Below are 25,644 nucleotides of genomic sequence, written 5' to 3'. Positions count from 1 at the left end.
CATTATGAAGCCACTGTCTCTCAACTCCAAACCCACTCTGCTCCGCTTGCTGTGCCATGCTGGGCCGGCAAACCGCTTCCTGCTCCCTCCCGTACTGACTACAGGGAGAATGCTGGGCAGGACAGGGAGACGGCAACTGCATCCGTTGCTGCTTCCTGGGGACATCCTGCCTGTCCCCTACCCCCGGGGGAGCAGCACCGCGGACACGCTTCCTCACCCCGGCCATGCTTTCCCGGGAGCAGCAGCTGAATCCATTTCGGGGTTATTTTTCCCCACCTGGGTAGAAGCAGCCCCAGTGACATCAGCACCAGGCAACTGGTGCCCCGCCACTGGGATCAGAGGCTCGAATCCACTTCAAAATTCTCTTCTAATCCTTCTTTCTAATGAACTTCATATTGAGTTTAATTTACGTAAAATAAAACGTTGCCATTTTAATTGTACAGTTTTGTGAGTTTTGACATATACTAGTTTAATTATCATTCCAATTAAAATACAAATAATTCCACAAAGTAATATTGTGCTCATCTGCAATCGATACTTCTCCCAAAACCAAGAGTCAGAAAAATGAATGACCTCTTTTCTCCTTCCTCCTTTTGCTTTTACTAGAATTATTGCAGGAAATGGATGGCATGCCATATGTACTTTTTTGTGCCTGGCTTCATTCATTCAAGATAATATCTTTAGGATTCTTCCATGTGATTACAAGAATCAGCATCTTTTTTGTTGCTGATAACTACTTCTTTGCCTTGACGTACCACACCGCAGCTTACCGATTCAATTGTCGTTGGACATATGGCTGTTTCTAGTTTGGAATAATCTAACAGAACTGCAGTGACACCATGTGCGGGTCACTGAATGGGCAAATGTTCTCATTTTTTTAAATAAATACCTAGTAGTAGAATTGGTGAGTCATATAGTAGTTGTACAGTTAGCTTTATAAGAAACTGTTGAACTGTTCTGAACAGGGTTGTACCATTTTTATATTCCCATCAGCGGTGTTGGCAAACTCCAGTTCCTCCGCATCCTCACCAGTACCTGGTGTGCTCAGTCCAGGAACTGTAGTCATTCCACCGGCTTTGTAGCGGTATTTTACTGTGGCTTAATATACATTGCCTAGTGACTAATGACTTTCAGCATCTTTTCATTGTTAATTGGCCGGTCATACCTGTATATCTTCTCTGGTAAAGTACCTGTCCAAATATTTTACCCCTCTTATTATAATTTGTCCTTTATTACCTTTACTATTAAGTGATAGGAGCTTAATATACAGGATCTGGCAGAAGTAAGGCCTGCCTGAGTGTGGTTGGTAAAGTAATAACTCGGGTGTAATAATTTATAAGTTTAATTTCAGTATTTCACCTAAAATGTCATATGGTATGCTTGAGTGTGACATTCTTATGTTACAGAATTACATGCTTATGATTTGGTAATAAAAAAGGGGCATTATTTGTGCTGGGCCCTGTATTATAGATGCAAGTTTTTTACCAGATTTGTGCATTGGAATATTTTTTCCCAGGTCATACCCTCCCCTTTCATTTTCTATATGTATGTGCAAGTGTTAAATTTGATGAATTCCAAATTATCAATTTTTTTCTGACTCATGATGATTGTACCCTAAGTAATCTTTGCCTGCCCAGATCACAAAGAATTGCTCCTGAGTTTTATTCTAGAAGCTTTAAATTTTTAGTTTTTACATTTAGGTGTATTTGCCCAGTAATAGAACCTCTAAGTATAAGAATCAAAATTGACAAAACCAAAGATAGAAAGAAATAAATTAATGTTGATCCATTATTTCAATACCCCCTCTCTCGATAACTGTCTTTGCCAGTGCGGGATACCATAACATGGGACCACAGACTGGCTGACCCAAACAGCAGAAATTATTTTCTTACAGTTCTGGAGGCCGGAAGTCTGAGATCAGAGCACTACATGCTCGAATTCCCGTGACAGCTCTCTCCTGGTTTGCACACAGCCACCTTCTAGACGTGCTCTCGCATGGCAGGGAGAAAGAGGAAGCACAGGTAGTCTGTCTGGTGCCCCCAAATACCACCATACTGGGGGTTAGGGCCTCTGCATGCGAGTTTGTGGGTGACACGATTTGGTCCTCAGCAATAATCAGTAGAGTGACTCAGCAGAAAATCAGTAAGGACAGAAGACATTTAAGCAACACTCCCAAGCATCTCGATTTAATTGACATTTATAGAACACTCCATGCAACAACGGCAGAATAAACTTTTTTTTTTCAAATGCACACAGAACATTTACCAGGATATGTCATATCTCCGGATCATTAAAATCTTTTCAATGGATTAAAAAATATGTTCTCTGACAACAGTGGGATTTTATTAGAACTCATGAACAAAAACATTTCTGGAAAATGCCTAAATATTTGAAATGTAAATAACACATTTCTAATGCCCGTGGATAAAAGAAAATCTTGAAAGGGAAATTAGAAAGTGTTCGGCCTGAACTGGAAGAAAATGAAAACGTCGCACCTCAAAGTTCAGGGGACGCCACCGAAGTGGCGCTTCGGGAGAAGTGACAGCCCTGGATGCCTATTTTAAATAGAAGGACAGTCTCAAATACATAAACACTGATTAAATATTAAGGAACTAAAAAAAAAGAACAAATTTAACCCAAAGTAAATGGAAGAAAAGATATAACAAGGAGCATCTGAGTGGAGACCAAGGAAATAGGGAAAAAATGGAGAACACCACAAAAATTTGTTCTTTGAGAAGATGGGACAATGATGTGTCAACAAATTCTAATTAGACGACACAGTCAAATTCCTCGAAAGATAAAATCCCCAAACTTCACGTCAGAAGAAATAGATAACCTGAATAGCCATGTGTTGATTAGATAAAAGGAATTTGTAATTAAAGTCCACTCCATAAAAACAAATTCTAGGGCCACATGGTTTCCTTGATGAATTCTAACAAACATTTAAGAAAAAAATAATGTTAATCTTCACAAATTCTTCCAGAAAATTGAGAAGAAGAGACTACCTCTTAATTTAGTCCATGAGGCTACAATAACCCTGATACCAAAACCAAACAGGACATTGCAAGAAAACAACTGATAACCTCTCATGAACATAGATGAATAAATTCTGAACAAATTGTTACGTAATGAAAGCTTCATACAGTACTAGTGGGAATTTAAAAGGGAGCAGCCACTTTGGGAAAACAGGTTGTACTTGCTTAAAATGTTAAATATAGTTACCATATAATCCAGTGATTCCACTCCAAAGCCTCTACCCAAAAGAAATAAAGCATGTATCTATACAAAAGTGGCATACAGATACTTACAGCAACATCACTCATAATAGCCAGGGGGTGAAAACAGTAGGCACACCCATCAACATCTGTCTAGATAAATAAATGTGGTATATCTGTACAATGAACTATTACTTGGAAATGAAAAAGAATGTATTACTGATAACCTGCTATGAAATTGCAGAGCTTCAAAAACATTATGCAAAGTGTAAGAAGCCAGACACAAAAACCAATTTACTGTATGATTTAATATATAAAATGTCCAGAACAAGCAAATCTATAGAGACATAAATTACATTAATGATTACCTGGAGCTCTCTGGGAGGGCTGAATAGGGGAGACTGCTAATGGGTCCAGGGTATTTTTGGGGGGATCCTAAAAAATGTTCTAAAGTTAGATTATTGTGATTATTGCTCTGTAAGACAATTAAAAGATTAAATTTTATATTTTAAATAGGTGAGCTTTATGATATTTAAATTATATGCCAATGAAGCTATTGAACAAATTAGCAACTTGAATCCAACAATATATGAAAAGGATAATATATCTTGACCTAATGATATATAAAATATATTTTTATACATAAAGGTAGGATTTATACCAGGAATGCAATGCTTGTTGACAAATAAAACATATTAACAAATTAAAAAGTATAAGTCATATTATCATTTTAACAAATGCAAGGAAAGCATTTAACCAAGTACATCATCCATTCCTGATAAAACCTATTAGAAAACTGGAATAAAAGGAGTAAATGATACCTACAAAAACCCTACAACTAACATCACACTTAATGAGGAAAGGCTGAATGCTTCTTCTGTAAGATCAGTAACAAAGAAGGATGTCTGTCCTCCCCATGGCTATTCAACATCTTACTCAAAGTTCCAGCCAGGGAAATAAGGTAATATTTAAAATTTTAAAACATCAAGAATATAAGGGAAAAAATAAAACTTCCTTTATTTGGAGATAATAATCACCTAAGTAGGAAGTACAATAAAATCTATAAAAAGTTACTATAATCAATCAGCGAGCTTAGGAAGTTCCAGGATACAAGATAAAATGAGTAAAAGCAATTACGTTTCTATACACTAGCAATAAAAAATTAGAAATTAAACTTTTAAAACAATCAGTTTACAATAGACTCAAATTATATAAAATACCTCAAGACAAATGGAACAAAATGTATGAAAAACATGTACAATAAAATTATAAAACATTGCTTTAAAAAATCAAATATGGCATACGTAAATGGAAAGACATACCATGTTCATGGAACAGAAGTCTCCATTTTGCTAATAAGTCAATTCTCAATGAATTAATCTAGTAGATTCAAAATAATCACAATCAAAATCCAAGCAGGACTTTTTATAGAAATTTGATAACTTGATTTTAGAATTCATATAAAAATGCAGATCATTAGTCAAAGTAACCTACAATAGCCAACGCAACTCTAAAAGAGCACAGAGTTGGAGCACTAGCACTGTATGGTTCCATGACATAAAGCTACAGTAATCAAAGAGTGTGGTATTGACATAATGATGCACAAAACAAAGAAACAGAATAAAGAAATAGACCTACACATGCGTATATGAAACCCATTTTCAACACAGATACAAATTCAATTCCGTGAAGAAAAATACTCATTTCAGCAAATGGTGTTGGAACAACACCAAGTGCAAAAATCAATTTGAAGTTGATGATAGACTTAGGTGTAAAACCTGAAACCATAGAACATGCAGGAGAAAATCTTTGGGACCTTAGTTAGGCAAAGATTTCTCAGATATAATATCAGAATCACAGTCAATTTAAAAAATTGGTAAATTGGACTCCATTTGAATTTAAAACTTCTGCTCTCCAAAAGATACTGTTAAAAAAAATAAGATGAGCAACATAATAGAAAAAAATTTTTGCAAACCGTACACCTACCACATTTTGCCATGTATAATGCAAACCCATGTTTTGTGTACATTATACACAGCATTATTTAGCCATGGTATGTGATCATTATACCCACATATAACACACATCCTTATTTTCCCTCAAAAACTTGGGCAAAAAAGTGTGCATTATACATAGAAAAATACAGTAATAAAAGAATTGTATCTAGAATAAATAAAGAAATCCCAAAGCTCAATAATAAGAAAACACATCCGAAAACCAACGCTGCTATGTCTTGTCAATAAACAAAAAGCAACACTAGAAAACAAAACAGAAGAAAAACCCAGCAAAAAAATGGATGAAAAAGGTAGACACTTTACCAAAGAATATATACAGATGGCAAATAAGCTAGTGAGAAAGTGTGACAACACATTCATTCTGTCCACAGTGAGACGCCACCAGACACCCATTAGAGAAGCAGAAGTTACGAAAGACTGAGAGCGCCACGCCTTGGGGAGCAGGCGAAGGAGCTGGAACTGTTGCACACAGAGGCTGGAAATGTAAAATGGTACAATCGCTTTAGAAAGCATTTCGACAGTTTCTTAAAAAGTTGAATGTCTGCCTGCCATATAATCCAGTTATTCCAGCCTCCATATTTACTCAGAAGCAGGGGAAGTATAAATCCACTCAAAGACCAGTACATGAATGCTCACAGAAGCTTCCTTTGTAACAGCGAAAACCTGGAAACAACCCAAATGTCCCACTACAGGTGATTGAATAAACTGTCATATGTCTACATGAAAACTATTCAGCAATAGAAAGGAATGAACTGTTGATACATGCTATAAATGGATGACAATTATAGTGTATGAAAAAAGACAGAAAAAAGGAACTCATAGGGTATTATTCCATTTATGTAAAGTTTTGGGAGATGCCAATTGATCCACAGTGACAAAAAGCAGATCAGTGCTTACCTGAGGATGAGGCGGAGGAGGGAGATTATAAAGGGGCACAAGGAAGCTGTGGGAAGTGATTAAGATGCTCATTACCCTGATTGTGGTGATGGTTTTGCAGGTGTATGCACATGTCACAACATCAAATTTTATGCATTTAATATGCACAGTTTACTGTAAATCAATTATACTTCAATAAATCTGTTTTAATAATAAATAATTGAATAGCTTATGCTTCCTGACTGAAGCTTAATTATTAAAATACAAACTAAAGATGGAAGAGAGAGAGGAAGGGAGGGAGGAAGGGAATGTTGGAACTCTGTAGCATGGAATTAAATGGAACAGAAAAGGGAAAAAACAGATGGAAAAGAATGAAATGGAAAGGTTCCATCCCTCTGAAGTCCCCCCAAAAGCTTTTCCAGATAAATGAAAAATCACTTGGGGGTCTTATTGTTACAATTATATGAAGAGAAGACAACTTCAGAATGCATTGGTATTTGGTGGCATAGAATTCAAGATAAGAAAATATTTTAATATGTTTTAACAAACATTTACTTAAACTTTTTTTGTTCAAAGCAGTATTTCTGAAGGACAAGAAATGCATTCCATAATTTTGTCCTATATATTTTATAGGTGTGCAATGTCTTCATTTTTTCATTTTAAGTAGTTCATTGACCAGTTAAAGGAAGGGACGGTTTGCTGCCTAGCTGATGGGTACGGCACCAGAACATCTTAAAGCCCACACTGGTAGACCTTCACAGCATTTCCTCTCCCTCATAGGACGAGAGTAGCAGTGGTATCCAAATTTACTCCTCCGCTCCGCTAACAAATTTTGCTTTACAGAAAAGTACTCATGCAATAAATGTATATGCATTTCTAGGGTTATTAAAGAGTAATTGTGAAACTGTTAAATGTCCAGTCTCTCCTTATTTTCTTTGTTTTGTTTTTAAATATATTTTATTGATTATGCTATTACAATTGTCCTATCCCCCCCTTTATTCTCCTCTGCCCTGCACCCCACTTCCCACCCACATTCCCCTCCTTAGTTCATGTCCACGAGTTGTACATACAAGTTCTTTGGCATCTCCATTGCTTATCCTCCCCCTGTCTATTTTGCACCTGCCATTTCTGCTACTTATTCCCTGTACCTTTACCCACATTCTCTCTCTCCCCTTCACCCCCGATATCCCTCCATGTGATCTCCATTTCTGAGATTCTATTTCTGTTCTAGTTCTTTGCTTAGTTTGTTTTTTATTTTGGGTTTTTTTTTTAGGTTCAGTTGTTGATAGTTGTGAGTTTGTTGTCATTTCACTGTTCTTATGTTTTATCTTCTTCTTTTTCTTAGATAAGTCCCTTTAACATTTCATATAATAAGGGCTTGGTGATGATGAACTCTTTTAACTTTACCTTATCTGGGAAGCACTTTATCTACCCTTCCATTATAAATGATAGCCCAGGAAGCTCAGCAAGTCCCAAAGAAGTTGGACCCAAGGAAGCACACACCAAGGCACATCATATTTACATTACCCAAGATTAAAGATAAGGAGAGAATCTTAAAAGCAACAGGAGAAAAGGAAACAGTTACCTACAAAGGAGTTCCCATAAGACTATCAGCTGCTTTCTCAACAGAAACCTTGCAGGCAAGAAGGGACTAGAAAGAAGTACTTGCAGTCATGAAAGGCAAGAACCTACATCCAAGATTACTCTATCCAGCAAAGCTATCTCCTTCTTGTCTTTTAATATTACATCCCTGCCAATATGGTTTAGCATGGCATGTGGCCGATCAATTGGCTACTACATTTCCCAGACTCCCATGCAGTTAAATATGGTCATGTGACTAAATTTTTATCAATGAACTATAAGGAGTAGTGATATGTGCAGGTTTTACATCACTTCCTTTAGAGGGAATCACTTTCCTTCTCCTTTTCTCATTTTCTCTTCCTAAACACTGACACATAAACGTGACCATCAAACACCAGCATCAAAAATGCAGATGTGAAGCAAGGGAAACAAAAGAAAAAATAAACAAATGGGACTACATCAAACTAAAAAGTTTTTGCACAGCAAAGGAAAACATCAACAAAATAAAAAGACAACCCACGGAATGGGAGAACGTATTCACCGATATGTTGGATAAAGGGTTAATATGAAAAATTTATAAAGAACTAACAAAACTCAACAGCAAAAAAAAATAGCAAATTAGAAAATGGGCAAAGGACCTGAATAGACACTTCTCCAAAGAGGACATAGAGATGGCCAATAGACATATGAAAAGATGCTCAAAATCACTAATCAAGAGAGAAATGCAAAATAGAACCACAGTGAAATATCTCACACCTGTCAGAATGGCCATGATAAATAAATCAACAAACAAGAGCTGGAGGAAAGAGGAATCCTTTCGCCCTGTTGGTAGAAATGCAGACTGGTGCAGCCACTGTGGAAAGCAGTATGGAGATACCTCAAAAAATTAAAAATGGGCTCTGGCTGGTGTGGCTCAATGGATTGCATGTCAGCCTGCAGACCATAAGGTCACTGGTTCAACTCCCAGTCAGGGTACATGCTAGGGTTGTGCGCGAGGTCCTGAGTTGGGGGCATGCAGAGGGAACTGATTGATGTATGATACTTCTCCCCCTCTCTTTCTCCCTCTTTTCTCCTCTCTCTAAGAATAAATGAATAAAGTCTTTTTAAAAAAGTGAAAATGGATCTGCCTTTTGACCCAGTGATCCCACTTCTGGGAATATATCTGAAAGAACCCAAAACACTAATTCAGAAGAACATAAGTTCCCCTATGTTCATTGCAGCATTATTTACAATTGCCAAGATATGGAAGCAGCCCAAGTGTCCATCAGTAGATGAGTTCATATAACAACTATGGGACATTGACACAATGGAACACTACTCAGCCATAAAATAAAAGAAAATTTTACCCTTTGCACCAGCATGGATAGACCTGGAGAACATTATGCTAAGTGAAATAAGCCAGTCAGAGAAAGACAAGTACCATATCATTTCACTCCCATGTGGAATCTAGTGAACGAACTGAACTAACAAGCAAAATAGAGACAGACTCAGATGGAGAGGAAGATGACAAATCTGGGGGAGGGTGGCGTTAAGGTTGGAGGGATTGAGCAAAAAGGAAAAGGGACTCATGGACATGGACAACAGTGTGCTGATTGCAGGGGTGGGGAGGGGGTGTAGGTGGACTAAATGGTAATGGGAAAAAATACAATTAAAAATTTGAAAAAAAATACAGATGCAGACAGCACCCTAGCCAACAGCTGGGCAACACATTAAAGTAACTAGACTCCTGGTTGACTTTGTGAGGCAGTTTTCTCCCTCTCTTGGACCACTCCCCCCTTCTGGAACATCAAGTGAGAGAGAAACAAACTTGTCTCTCATTTGAACCTCTGTAGTTTGGAGTCCCCTTGCTATAGCAGCCACGGTCTTCTCAAATAGTTGCGGGTCCTTGTCCTCATCCACCCAAATTCAGTATAGTTTTGGAATAAAAGAGACGTGAGAAGAGTTATGAATAAGAGGCATAAGAATGTGATAATACTGAGGATGAAGGAAGGAGATTCCCAGCCAGAGGAAAAGACGTGAAGAAAAGAAGAGATCTGGGGATGATTGATCGAGGCAGAGGACTTGGCTGAAGGAGGAGAGAAGGAAGAGAGGAGAGACCACCCAGGACTGAGCCTCTTGATTGAAATCAAGAGGAATTTGAAAAAGTGCCAGTCAAGAGCATTTCAATTTTCTGCCATAATTTGAAGTCAATAATGTGTTTTTGGCAGTGGTTGGTTCTCTAATTACACAGGCAAATGTGTTGATGGAGTCAAGTGGTATCTCTCCCCACAAAGCAAATGCCCTTTATTGTGCAAATATTACAAATAACTCTGAGCTCTCCACCTTTTAATAAAGTGGATTTTCCTCTAATTTTTCAACTAGACAGAAATAATTAAGAGTCAGATATATGTTTATCTTATTTCCCACTCATCGCTACTAGTCTTCATCTCATAGTTCAGGAAATGTGCTGTTTCATAACTCCTTCGCCCTTGTAAAAGGAAAATAATTTACTCACTTTTAGAATGAAATACTGCCTTCTAAATCCGAGATGTGTATCAGAAGGACCCCACCGTGAGTCTAGTATGCAAATGCAGCATTTCCCTCGCTTTGCCCTGCCCCTGAGATGCAGCCCTGAACTCCCACAATTCCTTTTCAGGACCACTTTGCTGCCATCAGTCCCCATCATCTCTTTCCTATTTCTAGCAATAATCCCTGGCAAGTTAATTATGGTTACAGTAGTGCTGTATGACAATCTCAGCAGCATACAATAACCAAGATTTATTTACCTCATTGCTGCGGTTAGACTGGCTTGCACCGGGCTCAGCTGAACATTTCCACTGCTCTTGCGCGGGCTCACACACATCTGTAGGATGTCAGGGAGGCAGCAGACCTTGGAATGGGTCCAGCTACAGCAACCAGCCTCTGTTCCACTTGTCTATCACCCTGCTCCTGGTAGCAGGAGCAAACTCACCCATGCAGGCTTCTTTCAAGCCTTTGGCCATGCCATGCCTGTTAAAAATTCTATTGGCAAAAGCATGTGTCTGAACACAAAGTCAAGGAGTAGGGAAATGCATTGCCTCTTCGTGGGGTAGACCACAAAGTCACTTGGCAATGAGTATGTACAAGTACAGGGTGGGACGAAGGTAGGTTTGCAGTTGTGAACATGCAAAACACAGAGTTTATGCTCGTGCTATTATTATTATACTATTTTCCATATGAACAACTATAAGCCCACTTTTCCCTGCTGTGTGTATGGAGGAGTGAAGAATTAGGGCATTAATGTACCTACCCAAACCCGCTGCATGTTACTGAAAGGGAAGACTCTTTTTCTGTACTCTATTTCCAATACTTCTGACGCCAGATGTGTGAGAGATTGTCCCATCCCAAGCAATCTTCTTACACCAGCTGCATTTCTTACAATTCAGTTCTGACACTACCTGGAAACAGTCAGACCCCACAGGGTAAAGGCTCAGTCCCACGTCAGACTGCCCCCCCCTCAACTTCAGACAGGTTGTCACCTGGGTTTATGAGCCACCAGTTATAAGTCAGAGGTTCTTCCTGCTCCTGCCCCTGAGGTTTGGTAATTTGCCAGAGCAGCCCACAGAACTTAGGAAAACAGCTCACTCACTAGATTACCAATTTATTATAAAATTCAAGGAGAGCCTGATGGAAAAGATGCACAAGGCAAGGTGCGGAGGGGGCACAGATCATCCTAGTCCTCTCCAGGTACGTACCCTCCCGGCACCAGCCCAAAAGCTCTCTGAACCCCATCCTTCAGGGATTTTTATAGAGGCTTCATTATGTACTCATGATTAATTAAATCATTGGCCACTGCTGATTATCTCAAACCTCCAGCCTCTCTCCGCTCCCCAGAGGTCAAGGGACTGGGCTCAAAGCTCCAACTCCAGTCACTGGTTGGTTCCCCTAGCAACCAGGCCCTGTCCTTAAGGGCTTTCCAAAAATCACCTCATCTGTATAAAGGCAGGTGTGGCTGGAAGGGGATTGTTATGAATAGCAAAAGACACCTTCATGGCTCTTCTTACTTAGAAAACTGCAAGGGTTTTAGGAGCTTTGTGCAAGGAACCAAAGGGAAGACCAAATACATGTTCTTGTAACTCACCATATCACAGGCGCACACACACACACACACGCTGATACATATAAGCACACTCTTACTCTGGTTTGTCTCCTGTTCCTGTGTGTTACCTCTCCTTAAAATGTCCTTCCTAAACATCTCCTGATTCAGATTCAATTGCAGCTTCGTTGGTGTAGTGAAAGCAGAAACTATGAGTCAGCCAACATAGTCGCATTCCGGATTTGTCACTAAACAACTATGTAACCAATGAGGACGTTGAAAATAATCTCTTCGAGTTTCTTTCCAAACTTCTAATTCTCTGTTTTATGTTTAGTCTACGGTCCCATTATTCCCATCCAATTTCCCACAACCGTCAGATATTATTATCTTCATTCATTTGTTCAGCAAGTGTGAACTGGATGCCTTTTGTGTATTAGGCCCTATTCCAGGAACAGGAAATTCAGAGACATACTAAGCCAAATTCTCATTTTCCAAGAATCACAATGCAGCGGATAAAAGAGATAACTAAAACAACAATAACAATGACAATTTGTAGTGTAAGTGCCTGACAACTAGCATTTTTATTGTAATATAAGTGCCTGGCATTAAGCCTTGGATTGCTGAGGTATCTGTTTCAAAGGCAGCCATCGCTAGTCACCACCACACTGGCAGCTACTAGATAAAGAGCCGCCAACCCAGCTGTGAAGTTCCCCTTTCAGAAAGCCCTGGGTGACTTGGTGACTTAGACGAATGACCTTGAGTGACCTTGCATTATCCTTCCCACTTTAATCCCCTCTCTCATGTTTCAAATTCATCAATAAAGAAAGAGGGAACCCAAGAAACCCTAGGCACCCCAACTTCAGACTTAAGAGACCTCTCTCCCTCTCTCTCTCTCTTTCTCTGCCTCTCCCTCCCTGACCTCACTGTGTGGCTCTGGGGATGCAAGCACCCCCAGACTTGAGTATTAACCCTCGTTTTCTCGGTGTCGCTGAGGGTTGTTGCTGAGATGTATCTTTCAATCATAGTAAGAACCAAAAGGACTGCCACAGCCACAGCAATGGCTCCACCGGGAGCCATGCAAACCAAGGTCGGTGCCCCCAGGCACTCCCAGTAGATAGCATCACTATCAAGGGGCTGAGACTAACACAGAACACAAACACTTCCATAAAATCTGACGGGGAGCCACGTCAGACTAAAGGGCACTTCAGCCAGAGGCCTGCTTGCTGTTGTGTTACATGGTGGTGAGAGATGCTATAGAGGACTTGTCCACCTGATACAAAAATTTCAAGTCATCCATCTCCAGGATTGTATGGACCCAATTTCTATCTCCAAAATACCAAAAGGATTATGGACATTTTTAATTATGAAAAGACGGGAATTGTTGACTGAATTCAATCACTGTGGTTGCAGGACTGGAAGAGTGCGCATTCTCTTGCGACCTCTTGGTGGCTGGGGACCACTCTCAATGCCCAGAGATTGCCCACGGCTCCTCGACTGATGTCTCATAGTCGGTTCACAACATGGGTCCATCTGCTTCCTTCCAGGCTGCCACTTCTTCTAAAAACTCATCGGATTAGGTGAGGCCCATGAAGGATAACTCCCCCTTTGACTGACTCCAAGTCAGCTGGTTACTAACATGATGTTCACAGGTCCCAGCCACACTCGAAGAAACGTGGTCACATAAAACATGCAAACCGGAGAGTGGGAATGGAATCTTGGCAGCCACCTTAAAACACTGCCTACTGCACTACATGTTTGAATTCTTTCAGTATTACTAGGAATGAGAGTGAAGAATGGAATTCCTTTTTACTTAAATTTGTTTGTCAAATTGTTTTATTATCACCACGGAAAAGCCAAGCACTGCGTCTCAGTGCGTATGAAAGAGAGATTTCGTGGCACCAGGCCTCATCCCGTGGAAAAGGCTGAATAACTTGTGAGCAGCTCTTGGTGTCTCTGAGAGTCTAATCTCAGATATCGTCATGTTAGACTCACTGAACAGGTCCTTTCAAATAAATACAGTCAACTATGTGGAAAAAAGATCAATATTTGTATTTAGAAAGTGACTGCACATGTTTAGATATATCAAAATTGTGTGTGCGGAGCCAAAAAAAGGAGGATATCTGTCCTTATGAGAGGATATATTTTTATATTTTTGCATCACCACTTACTATATAACAATGAGTGGTGGCTACGTTTAATTTTGCTTTAAAGATTTCTTGAAATGGCACTTGGAAATTAACCCTAAGAAAATCTGAAAGAGCCATTGTAAAACTGTTGGATGCTTAAAAGTGCATTATTAAACAAATCTTTTTAAATTCAGTAGCAAAACAACCCTACAATATATTAATTGCCTGATTTTTTGGTATTTTGACATATTTGACTTCATTTAACATTCACGATGATATCTCCACATTTGTGTTCCTCTCTCCATTTTCACAGTTAGGAGGCTCACACTCAGGGTAGGTGACTTCGCCAAGACCACACAGCTGCTAAAGGGCAAACTCAGGAAGAAAACCAACTTAGATTATTCACCTCCACAGTCCTTATCTTTTTCCACTATGCCACAGTGGTTTCTCAATCACTTACCCTGTTATTTGATTTAACAAATATTTATTTAGTGCTTGTTTTGTTTCAAGAATGGTCGTAAGTTCTAGGTAATACAGTAGTAAAAATGGATTTAAACATTGTCTTCGTGGAACTGCGGGTCCGGTGCATTCAGAAACACAGCTTAAACTTCTCCTCCTCTATTAAGCCTCCCTTTCTTCACATAAATACAACTACTTCCTTCATCCGTGCAGCAGAGCATGTTATACTTACTACGTGGTGAGTCCACAGCATGCTGTGTCTCAGTTTACTGTATCCTAGACCATAGGGCAAGCAACGTAACTTCCAGGTTCCCTTCCCAGGATGCCAGCCAACCTAATGGGATATACCATCTGTCACAAACCTGAGGATACCAAGGAAAGGGACACACAACCTGAGTTGGTTGTCACTTTGAAGGAGGAAGGGAAGCTCACCCCATACTAAATCAATGAGATTGCTAAGCTGGAAACTCAAGTAACACACAACAAAAGCTTATGAGTTTAAAATGTATGTTAACTGCTAGAAAGAAATTGAGTCACTGGAAGTTGCCATCATCTCCTTCCTTGCAGCAATCACTTTTATTCTATCAGATTTCTATCTTCAATAGACATTCTTTTAACACATCATTTTGCTAGTTTATTGTCACTGGAGTTGAACATTTTTCTCTGTAGCTCAAGAGCTTCTCCTGAGGGTATTATGCAAAAGCAATGGGGTGCCTATGAAATCCTGGGTAATGTTAACCTAAATCTCCTTCCTCCGACTCTGAATATTAGTTCTGGAAATTTGGTGTGATGGCACATTCAAACAATTACTAGTTAAGAACAATCCTTGTGACCAAAAATGAACAATGCAATATGGCATAACACAACATAATATAATATTACATAATGTAACATAAAAAGTTTCAATAAAAAATATGCTTAAAGAGAATGTCATTCTTCCTGAAACTAAGACATCAATAGTGATTTGTCCTTAGGGGAAAGACCAACTTTTGGATGATTGAATTTGGTATTCAAATAAGTTATTAACAACTGAGTATAAATTCCTCACTTACAAGCTCCAGGACTTTAGCAAATTACTGCAACTTTTTATAGATTCAGTTCTTTTACCTATGAAATGGAGAAAATAATAGGATCTACCTTGTAGAGCTGCCGTGGGGGTTAAGCGAACAATGCATGTAAAGTACATAGTTCAGTACCTGACAGAGCTCTCAGTAAATGTTAGCTATTTGTATGTATGCTAATGCATTCCTTTCTGTGCGTAGCAACCACTCTTGAGAAAAATATCTGAGATACAAAATTGGAAAAAATTCCACCCAAGTTCCTTCCTGAAGAACAATAATATTTCCAGCTGCTGGAGAAAAATATTGCAAATAATCCCGCTCAAGTATTTCATTAGATTCTTGCCTAATGGGTCCACACCTGAATCTTGCATTCGAATGTCTCAAAATGTATCCTTTACAGAACTCAGTGGCGTTCCATTCTCCATGGCTACATGTTTTTAGCACCCATTGTCTGTAATTGTTCTTTTTCTGTCTTCCTGGAAGAGTTCTCATTGCCACGACCCGACCCGGGCCTTCTCTGTGTTCCTAAATATTTACTTCTTTAGCAAAATATTCTTATTTTGCTTACAAAGTTATTCTTCCCATGTGCAGTCAGAGTTCTGACAACTATTGCCACTCTTCTTGCCCTAACCCACGACAGCCACCCAGCCGGACCACCTGCCTGTCACCTCGCTAAGCTCATTCTCCCAAGGAAATCCTTCTTCTCTGCATTACATAGCCCTAGATCACCAGTGTTGGATAAATAAGACATAAGGAAAGCATTTAACAAGCAGAAGAAAATAACAGAGCTTCTGTCACATGAATTAATATCACAAATTTTAGGTAAACATGTTTTCTTAGGGACTATTCCAGGTGCAGACCAGAAACAAAATTTTCACAAGCATCAGATAACCTCCAACTTCAGGTAAAACACTCAGCTGTGTGCCGAGCGTGCAGCAGTAAACAAGGCAAAAGTAGTTTCTGCCCTCAGGGAGCTTGGAGTCCAGGGGACAAATGGAGAAGACAAGTGCCAAACAAATAATTATAATATAGTGACGTATAAAGGCAGGGCTGGGGTAAGCTCCAGCGATTATCAGAGTAAGGCAGAAATAGACATCCATGAAATAAGCATTACACTTTTGTGCACCCCCCCCAAGCCATATCAGAGCCCTAACCCCCAATGGGATGTATTTAGAGGTGGGATCTTTGCGAGGTAATTAGGTTTGGGTGAGGTCATGAGAGGAGAGCCCCCGAGATGGGATTAGTCTCCTTATAAGAAGAGGCTGGCTTGTTCTCTGGCCCGGAAGAGGACCCTCGCCAAGGCAAACCTGCAGGCACCTTGATCTTGGACTTCCCAGCCTCCAGAACAAGTATCCGTTGTTTAAGCCACCCTGTCCGTGGTATTTGTTACAGCAGCTTAAACAGACTAAGACGGCTCCCTTCCACCTTGTAAGGCAGTGCTATCAAAGTGCAGGCTGCGGACCAGGGCCCAGCTGCAAACTGCTCGACCGCCACGAGGAGAGCAAGTACAGAACGGGGAGTTGAAGTATTTACAAACGTAGAATTCTGACAAAGTAATGTTTATCTTAAGTTTCAATGATAAAACGATCTCTTCTTTTGTATGTATTTAAATATAATACATATTAGAGTTCATAAAATACCGGTCTGTGATGAACCGTGAATAGAAACACCATCTCTTCCCCACAACTGGCTTCAGAAGCCTCACCCAGCAGACCGCATCTTGCGTCCTCTCCTTCCATGGGGCGGAGCCTTGGGACAAGGCTCCCAGCGGGTGGTAGGGAGAAGGAATGTGCGCCCCGTCTGGGCCAACGTGGGACTGAGGTAACGTGCCCTCACTCTCCGCTTGCATCACTTGTGTGCACGTGACGCCAAAGTCTGACAGACAGTAGAGCCACAAAGTGGGAGGAGTCTGGTTCCTAAATCAGCGTGGACAGGAAGCTGCCCACCTACCAAAAACATCTGTATTCTGTGACTATTATGGCTTAAATTATGTTGAACTCATAACTCCCAGTACCTATGAATGTAGCCTTCTGTGGACAGTCTGCACAGAAGTAATCAAGTTAAAATGGGCTCCAATCCCACATGACTGATGCACCTATAAAAAGGATAAATTTGTGCACAGAGACAGACACACGCACAGAGAAGACAGTGTGAAGACGCGCACGAAGAAGACGGCCATGTAACGGGAGTGGCACACCTACTACAAGTCGAGGACACCGAGGCATACTGGCAAATATCAGAGGCTAGAAAACGCAAGAAAGGGTTCTCCCTTAGAGCCTTCGGAGAGAATATTTGATACTGTGATTTCAGATCTCTAGCCTCCAAGACTGTGAGACAACACATTTCTGCTTTTTTAAGCCATCCAGTTCTTGCACTTCATTACATCGGTCCTTAGAAACTAACACAGTGAGTAAGAAATAAACTTTGTCCTGGCTGGCGTAGCTCAGTGGATTGAGCGCGGGCTGTGAACCAAAGCATCGCAGGTTCGATTCCCAGTCAGGACACATGCCTGGGTTGCAGGCCATGGCCCCCAGCAACCGCACATTGATGTCTCTCTTTCTCTCTCTCTCTCTCTCCCTTCCCTCTCTAAAAATAAATGGATAGAATCTTAAAAAAAAAAAAAAAAAGAAAGAAACTGTGTAAAACCACTGAAATGTGGAAGTTAAATCAGTTAGGCATCACCCTGACTGATGCAAAGTATATAATGGAGCAAGTGCAATGTAGATTACATGGTCAAGGACATCATGTCTGTAACAGAGGCATATACCAGACACCTGAGAAATGAGCAGGACTCAGCACATGCAGAAAAGCTTTTCAGGCAGAAGGAGCAGTGTGTGAGACAGCCCTGAGATGGGAGGGAACACGGTGGGTCCACGAACACAGAAAAGTCCAGTGTATTTGCAGCACGAAGGTCAGGAGGACGGACAGAGGTGGGCAGGCAGGAAGGTGGGTAAGTAGGCTCACAGGAGTCAGAGCTCCTAGGCTCTGACAGTAGCATCGGAAGACAAAAAGGTCCACGGACAGTTGTCAGAAAAGGAAATTGTTGATTGGTTCTGACTCAGTTGGAAAGTTGCTTCACACACGTGTGCACATGCACACACACGCACACACGTCAGGATTGATTAACCTCCCCACCCCCCACCGCCCAAGTCAGAAGCGGGGACAGAAGAGAGAGGCTGCTGAGAACAGAGCCACACAGCAGACCTCAGCCGCCAGCGCTTTGAAAAGAACACTGAAGAAAAGCAGCAACAACTGTGGTTAGAAATTGTCTTAGTCCCTTGAGGCTTCTATAGCAAAATGCCAGAGACTGACCAGCTTATAAACATCAGAAATTCGCTTCTCACAGATCTGGAGGCTGGGAAGCCCAAGAACATGGCGCTGGCGGCTTCCATCTGGTGAGAGCCGTCTCCTTCAAGGACGGCTGTCTTCTCACCATAGCCCCACATGGTTGAAGACAGGAAGGAGCTCTCTGGTGCCCCTCTCATAAGGACACTGGAGCCACATTGTCAAGGATGTGAACACAGGAATGTCATTGGCTGCAGTCATTAAGGCAGGCAACCTACACCAAAGGCCCAGGCTGTGCTACGGGACTGGACATAAATTATGAAAAAACAGAGGAGTCAAGGATGATTCCAAGCACTTTTGCCCTATGTAACTATAAGAGCAGAATCCTAAGGTATAGAGGACAGGGGGTAGAAATTACAATTCCATTTTGGATTTGATAACTTACAAGACTGTTAGACATCCCAGCGGTAGTATTCACTGAATATACGTACACGTCTGGGTGAGTAAGGCTGAAAATAATAACTAGGGAAGGAGCGACCAAAAGGAGATGTCTTAGTTCAGGCTGGTATAATAAAGAAATAAATATATAATAAAAAAAATAGTAAAGAAATTTATTTCTCACAGTTCTGGAGACCGGAAGTCCAAGGTCAAAGAGTCTTCCTGGCCTGGAGACTTCCCAGTGCATCCTCACACCATGAAGAGAGGGCGAGAGAGCTCTCCGGGGCCCCACGTATAAGGGCTCCACCCTCGTGATCCAATCCTCCCAAGCGCCCCCCCCACCCATAATACATCACTGTGGAGGTTAGAATTCCAACGTAGGAGTACAGTGCGGAGAGTGACAAACATTCACAGCACGGCGGAACTTAAACATCAAACAATTGAAGAAGCAGGAATTGAGAATTCTCCAAATTGGTCTTAACCTAATACCCTATATTAGTCAGGGTTCTTCAGAGAAACAGAACCAATGGTGGGTGTGTGTGTGTGTGTGTGTGTGTGATTACAGGAATTGGCTTACCTTGTTACAGAGGCCAAGGAGCCCCACAATCGCTGTCTGTGAGCCAGAGAACCAGGAAAGCCGGAGCATGGTTCAGCTTGAGTCCGAAGGGGAAGAGGGGAGCTGACGGTGAAAGTGCTGGAGTCCCACAGCCCGAGAACCAGGAGCTCTGTCGTCTGTGGGTGGGAGAAGGTGGATGTCCCAGCTCAAGGAGAGAGAGAGAGTTCACCCTTCCTGCACCTTTCCGTTCTATTGAGGCTCCCAACAAATTGGATGATGCCCACTCACATGAATGGGGGTGGATCTTTCCTCATCTTCTGGATCAAATGCTAACATCTTCTGGGACCACCCTCATAGACACACTCAGGAATAATGTTTTACCAGCCATCCCGGCATACCTTAGCCCAGTCAGGTTGACATATGACATCAGCCATCACATACAGTGGAATGGCTTTTCCAGGATTAAAGGGTGAGAGATGGGGACCGATAGAGACTGGAGGAAGCGTGATTCCCAGGCAGCCCAGAGCAGGCACCTTCCCCTTGGCAATGGGAGGCTAAGGGATGCACTAGTTGTTAGTGAGAGGAGATAGGAAGCTCATGCCCAGTTATTATTTTTAATGAACTAAAATAGAATTATAGTTAAGTTTTATATGCAGTAAATGAAATACACTGTACATAGTTCTCACTGGTTGGTGTGGATTCACTGGTACCCCTTTAATTATATTCAGAAATATCCTAAAGAACCTCCTCAGACAGTGCAAGTTAAAACAGTAGTAATAGTAATAATAATATCCAAGTTACGTTGACTCCACTAGCAATTGTATTCAAAATTCTGAAGTCCAGAGTGGTTAAAACAGATAGGTAATTCTTACTTACCCACTTATACAATGGCTATAAAAACGCTATAAAATAATATACCTACCTGGCTGTGCTACATGCTATGATAGGTCTTAATGCTAATCCTTGGCACATGGTCCACTTTGTACTTTTTTATGGCTTCATTTGCATGTCTGTAGTCTTTTCCCCCCACCAATGAGTTAAGTTTTCAAAACCAATATCCCAAAGGCCAACCCTGATGTGAGGGAATTAGTCATTATTTTCAGGCACAGAGAACTGAGTTTCCTTTCCCCTGCCTGTTGGCATAACACCTTCCCCCACACTCCCACCTCGAAATGCACACGCCAAAAATGTTGATCTCACCAATGAGAGACATTTGCTATAATAAGTGAAACAAACAGAAGAGGTTATTGTACTTTGAAATTTGTGAATCTGGAACTTTTAAATTCTGCCTCAGAAAATCAGTCAAAGCTGAAGCAAGCTGTGTGTTTGAATTGCTCGGATGGGGACCACCTGTTCTTGGTGAGCTCTGACTAATGAATCTGTTCCCACAAAACTTCTTTGATTGTGCCTTCGTCATGTACACACACCCTGGGCATTTCACAGATGTTTGAGGAATAAAGGAAGGCAGAGAGGCAGGGAGGCAGAGAGGGTAGCAGAGAGGGCAGAAAGGAGGAGAGACAAGCTGGCAAGAAGGAGGAGGAAAAGGGGAAGAGAAAGGAAAGATGCACCAGGAAAACGAGTGCACGCTGAGCTGTTGAATCTTCCGCTTCTGTCTGACGGGAGGGGCGGATCACTTTGAAGCATCCCCCACAACTGCTGAGAAGGGAGTCAACAAAAAAGGCAAAACTGCTCTCTCCTCCTAAAGTCATACTCCAAACACCACACAGCACAGTGATCTCTGAATCTTGCCTGGATGTGGGTACCAGGTACCACAAGCAACTTACAGTTCTTGAGAGACAGAAACAAACTCACCATGTCCTCAAGCCGTTGCCTTAGCTTTTCCTCCGCGTGGATGTTGTGGCCCCAAACCTTCCTCCATCTGCCCCCTTCTCGCTGTTCAGGATTCAGACCCAGTGGGATCTCCTGGTGAGAACTTTCCTGGCTGTCCACTAGTAAAATAAGTAGCCCTTCTATTTGATGCTCATCATAACACTTATTACTAGCTAATATTTTTGTTTATCACCCAACACTGCCAGAAGGTAAACGTGAGAACAGGAATTTTGCACCTGAGGCCTTGTTGTCTGCTGTTTCCCCGGTGCCTGGAAGAACACCCAAAACAAAGAAGGCTTTTAATAAATGCTTCTTGGGTTAATGAATTCCTGTTTCTTTCTCTTGTGACAGGAGAACGAAAATATCTGTGGCCTAGAACATAAACTGCCACCGTCTTTTCTAAACTGGTCTCAATTCCACTTTAGAGTCAAAAATTAATACGTGCATCCCATTACCCTCTAAACCATGTCCTCTCCTCTTTTGCAGATTATTTGTCCCTGTCCACTTCCTACAAGGCCAAGCAGCACCTTTACATTATAATATAAATTGTTTATAGAACTTATTGATTGTTTAAATAAGTGAAAAATAAGTTTATATACATTTCTATATTCTAAAAAGCCAGTATAGTTAGCAATTGTAAGCCTTCAAAATAGAATTTTGATAATTCCAGGCAGGTTTTCCTGAGTAATGTAATTAATTTAATTTCAGTACTTATAGACAAAAAAAAAGATGTTTACCAAATAGAAAATTGCCCTATTGGGCAAGAAGTTCTGTGTATTATAATCATAGAGCTGAAAATCCTCAGAATTCCACGAATTATACAAATTTTATTTGTGCTTTTTCTATCGTTCAATAGTTTCCATAGCAACTTTGTTATTCGATTGTGTGTATGCTACCTTGAAGACACAAAACATCGTTCTCTCAAATCTATTTAGAGGAAAGGACTAGGTTACTTCTCAGCGCTGTGTTCCATCTCTTTGGGGAGAGAAAAACACCGCTGGCCTGAGCCACGCTGCAGTGTCGTTTTCACGTTGCTGGGCTTCATGTAGTTTCGAATTCTCATTTCTGCTAACATTTTCAAGCTGCTGAAAAAAAATAATAGGGCAAAATAATAACAAAGTTGAAGGGGTTTTTTTTTCCTGGTGGGAAAGAAATTAGCAAAAGTTGGGAGAAGTAATCAAGAATATGAGAGGCAAATTTAGAAGTACTCCATTGCCCAGGAGTGCAGATCAGGAGGTATACCTGCAAGAAGAAAAGCCAGGCCATTCCGTGCACGAGGTGGTTTCTGGAGACCGAATAATATTCTGTTTCTTCATCTGGGTCCTGGTTACACAGGTATGGTCAGCTGAGGAAATTGTAGATACAGGAAGAATTGCCTGCGCTACTGGCAATAAAAGTATGGGTCAAAAACCAAAAAGTCAATGCCCCCTATATTGATGCCTGTGAGATTTCCAAAGTATTAATGATATCTCTGAAGTGTTGTCTATACCTAATGCATTTCTTAATGCCCTCTGATCTGAAGTATTAACTCTGTAAATATTTTTTATCTCAGCAATATATAGTTGGAATCATAACATCACCTTTCATACGGATAATGCATGGTACTAAAAGCCCAGCTAATGGTGCAATTCCTTTCTTTAATTATCTCCTGTGGCACAGTACAACCACCTACTTTCAATTATTACCCTCATCACAATTAAGTCATAGAGACATTCCGCCTCTTAAGAGGCGCATAGTACAATCTGAACAAAGAACAGAGTCAGAGCACAACTTGGAATGACTCTCACTATTTACCGAAGCATTTCGCTGTTATTAAAAAATAGCCCATTTTATACAGATTTTTCCATGCAGTATCAAAGGCAAATTCCAAGGAAAGCATTTCAAATAAGGGTCTACAAATGGTTTAAAAGTGACCAAACAAAATGAAACAAAAGCAAAGTCATGTAAACAGAGCCCCAGAGGATGTTTCCCGGACGGGAGGGGCTGAGAAGAAGTCGGGAAAGGGGAAGGGGAAAATAATCAGTCATGTCATGATAAGGTTATGTGGTGACAGATGATTACTAGAATTACTGGGGTGATCACATTGTAAGGCATTAAACTGTTGAATGACTATATTGTACCACTGAAACTAGTATAACCAATATAAGATTGTATAGCAACTACCTTAAGTAAAAAAAAATCATTTAAATATTTCCCAAAGAAGAAGGAGAAACCAGGATTTGAATCCCAGTTTCTTTGCTTATCACTGTACGACTTTTCAAAGCTTCACTTCTTCACATTTATGTAAATAACCCTTTCATCCAACCTTATGATCCTAGAGTACACAGTGAGGTCATCCTTTAATACCTAAATCAGTTCATCTCAAATCCCACCCTGTGACTCGCAGCCAAACGGCTTCTAGGCACTCCCTCACGTTAGCAGCGCTGCTTTCGCTGTCCCCAGCAACAATCCCATCTACCACTGCCAGAGAACATTCTCAGCCCCTGTGAGGGGACCTCTTTCCCGACATTGACCGTCCATATGGTACAGACGATAAACTCAGGCATCCTGGGAAATCCCAACTAAATTCCTGGTCCTTGTCTTCCCAGCTGTCTTCTACAGCAGTTCCCCTGAGGCAGGGATCAGTGGGGGTTTCAACATCAATGACATGTTAAGTCCAGAATCAGCCTTCTCCCCTCCCACTCACTCAGATCATGGGCACAGACTTCTCCCTGGACTCACCAGGCTTACCTTACTGTTGTTACTGCCGTCCTTGTGTACAGTAAGTGTTCGATAAATATTTGTTGGGTATATCAATGAATGGATAGATAAATAGAGGGGAGCTTCCCCCTAGGGTTGCAAAAATTAAATAAAGAAGTGCATGGAAAGTGTCTAACATAAAGTACTATGTGACTTAAAAAATATTAGTTCCCTGTCACTTCTGGTGGCAGCATGAAGTCAAATAAAATCTGTAGCTTAAGTTTCAAAATATGATTTAAAAAGCAACAAACATCCACTTTTGAAATAAAAGAGTTAATCCTTTCCTGTCAGTAGTCATGGATGTGAATGAAATCAGCAATTAAAATTTATTTCGGTATCAACATCCTTGAAACTGTACCTTCTAATTATGTAAAACACCACTTAAACAATGAATCCAGAGATCTTGCTTCATCGGTTTAACTACAGCATTGAACCATTCTTAGCTCTTTTAATAAAAAGACTGTTTTCATACTACGGCATGGGGAAAAAGAAGAAAATAAGCAAAGCAGCAACATTTTGTCATAGCCAAGGGCAAAGCAGAAATTCTCTGAGACATTTATGTGTTCTTCTTTTGTATAAGCAATCGCGTTCGAATTCTTTTCATACTGATTTTTATGGCAGTTGAAATAATTGTGAATTTCATCTGTATTTCCATTGAATTTTATCATACTTCTTTGAAAACAGCTTATTTAATAAACCATTTGGTTCATATTTATTATTGTTGTTCCTATTGCATTTCTTGATTCTTGATTGTGATTAATTATTATGACCACTTTATTCCAGGTCTTCAAATACAAACATTTTCACTCCAAGTTGTCTCATACTGTCCATGCTCTCCAAAGGAGCTAAAACCCCAATGACACACTGTAGATAGGAAATAAATATTTATAGAATTAATGAAAAGTGACACCACATATATTTTATTTCAGTAAACAGAACCACAAAACTGTTGGCGAATAAGTTCCAAGCCTACGGACAATTTAGAATAATCTCTCCTGAGTACAATTTATAATAATCACTGTTAAATGCAGAGTATTTCTAGAATTGGGAGTCGTTAAGGAGGTATAACATTGAGGGGAACTGGGATTTTAAAACATTAGAAAGTGTAGTCTTGAATGAGGGAAAAGAGAGGCTTCAACACACTTGCATTTCCTTCCCCTTAAATTCCATGTAAATATCAGCTCAGTAAATTCCTTCTTTAGAAGGTCCATGCTTAAGAAGTTGACAGTGAAAATGACCACATAACTCTGACACACAAATCAGGTGAGTTCCTAATTGTCTTGCCAGGTCCACTGAGGCCAGAGCACAATCCGGAGGCTGGAGATGAAGACCCCCCTGCAGCGAAGGCCTGCTTCCTCTCAGTCATCCCATGAAAACCAGACAGGGGAGTCCGAAGACCAGAAGACGGA

This window comes from Phyllostomus hastatus, unplaced genomic scaffold (assembly GCF_019186645.2).
Source record: "Phyllostomus hastatus isolate PE091 unplaced genomic scaffold, TTU_PhHast_1.1 phas_contig_196, whole genome shotgun sequence".
NCBI lineage: Eukaryota > Metazoa > Chordata > Mammalia > Chiroptera > Phyllostomidae > Phyllostomus > Phyllostomus hastatus.
The sequence above is the reverse complement of the archived record's forward strand: the minus strand, read 5'-3'. Positions refer to the sequence as shown.